Here is a 2,058-nt window from a genome sequence, read left to right as displayed (position 1 = left end):
TGTGGTGGTCCTGTCGTTTGTATGTTTTTTCTTTGTGAACTTGAGATCATGTGATCAGCCTCCTTCCCTTACGCGTGTTTCTTAGAGCAACGTCGTACCCAGGGGTCTGGGGGGAACGGTCTTGTGTGTTCTCCTCCCAGAAGCACTCAAGGCAGCAGCCCTGTAGTCTGTGAAAGTTACAACCAAGCAGGAAGGGACCCATTCCAAGTCCAGGCCTTTCTCCAGGCTACAGGTTATATCTGCACATATCTGCACCAGTGGCTCTACTGGTTTGGGGATATTTTCCTCAATTCTTAGTGAAGTCTTTGGCAGTGGCAGTCACACACATCAACAAATTGTGAGTTAACGCGCTGAATCTGCTGTCTCCCAGCAGTGTGAGTCTCCTTAAAAGTGGAAAGAGTCTTGGTGTCTGCATTCTAACTCGTGCTGAGTACTAAATTCCAATACATCTTCTTTTTCTTGGACTTGGAAACTGAAAATATCACAAGTCACTCTTCAAGACTTTAAGCAAGCACAGACAGATTGCAGACTCTATTAGTTGGCTAAACCTGTGCTGCGAGGGGAAAAGGACATCTCCACGAAAAGCGAACACAGTAAAATGGAAATACACAGGTTCACTTGGATGCACAGATAATATTTTCATTGGAAAAGTGTTCATCATCCCTGTAGCTGTTCTCCACGCTCTTTGATCGGGAATTTTCTCCCTGTAAACCCAAATAAAAGCCTGGCAGCCAGGCTTCCAGTTCCCACCTCCAAAAATCTGTCCCTTTGTTCGAGACAAATAACAGCTCTGAGTCTCAGCCTTCCCGCCTCTTCACCTGGGCTCGCCCCTGCCCACCCTCCGCTAGCCAGAATGTCTCCTGCCTCAGATCGTAAGAGGTTTTCCTACACTGGGCAGTTTTTCACTTTGGGAGCCAGATCTGGCTTCACCTTCCGTAGCTTGTCTCCCTAAATCTGAGATTCTCCGTCCCTGAAATGGGCACATCGCTTGCAGGGTGCTGTCGTGGGACTCGAGTGTGGCGCAGGTGATGATGTGCAGAGCACCTCAGGCATGCTTGCGACACTGCCTGCGGCTGTCCTCCCTCCCTCGCCGCCAGCGCTGCAGGGACCACCGCGGAGGGCGTTTAACAACCAGCCCGGGAAGCTGGGACAACACTAGCCTGCCCCACATGGCGATGCTGGTTATCAGCACTGTTCTCAGGTACCCTGTGCCAGAACCCATCATAAGCACCTTACGAGTGTTATTTCAGTTTCATCTCCATCCCGTTTTACTCACTACAGGAACAGGCTCAGGGAGGCTGAGCAAACGTGCTCACAGGGCCAGAGCTCACAAGTAGTGGGGAGGGCGTCAGACTCGGGCCTGTGGACTCCAAAGCCCTGTTTGGATTCTTCTGCTTGTTTCAGATGTTTTACAGCAGAAGGAGTGCCTAGACACAGGTGGAAACAGGTGGGGCAGCAGGTACAGTGGGGAGAGGGCGAGGCTGGGAGGATGGAGGAGGGCTGGCACGACCATGAGTGAGCGGTGTAAGGCCTGACTTCCTCCCTGGCTTCCCGGCATCAGGTGAAATCAATGAATTACTGCAGATTCATGCCAATTCGAAGAATTATTACTCCCTGATCTTTCTGATAATTACAAAAGCGAGAACGCCCTGTCCCCAAGGGGCACACCCCTTGCGCCCTCTCAACGTGCTGCTCTGTGAGATCGGGGAAGAGTGCTTGAGGCACAGCCCTCCGGTGTGTAAACGCCGAGGCTGGACGCTGATGTCACCACTCAGAGAACTGTACAGAGAAAAAATTCAAGATTCGTACTCAATTCCATTGCCGAGACTTGGCAGGCCCGGATTTCCTAGTGAACAGCTGGGAAAGTTGCCTTGTTCAGAGTAAAACACTGGGACTCCACAGAGAAAGAATACAGGGTAATAATGTAAACATCTTCCAGGAGTATTTAAATTTGTGATCAGAGATCTATGATGTCCTATTAAGGAGGAAAAAACAGCGCTTTGTGGATACTTTGTGAACTCTCTGAGGCTGGCGTTGAAGAGGACCGCCGTTCACTGC

This window comes from Vicugna pacos, chromosome 6 (genome assembly GCF_048564905.1).
Source record: "Vicugna pacos chromosome 6, VicPac4, whole genome shotgun sequence".
NCBI classification, from domain to species: Eukaryota; Metazoa; Chordata; class Mammalia; order Artiodactyla; family Camelidae; genus Vicugna; species Vicugna pacos.
The sequence above is the reverse complement of the archived record's forward strand: the minus strand, read 5'-3'. Positions refer to the sequence as shown.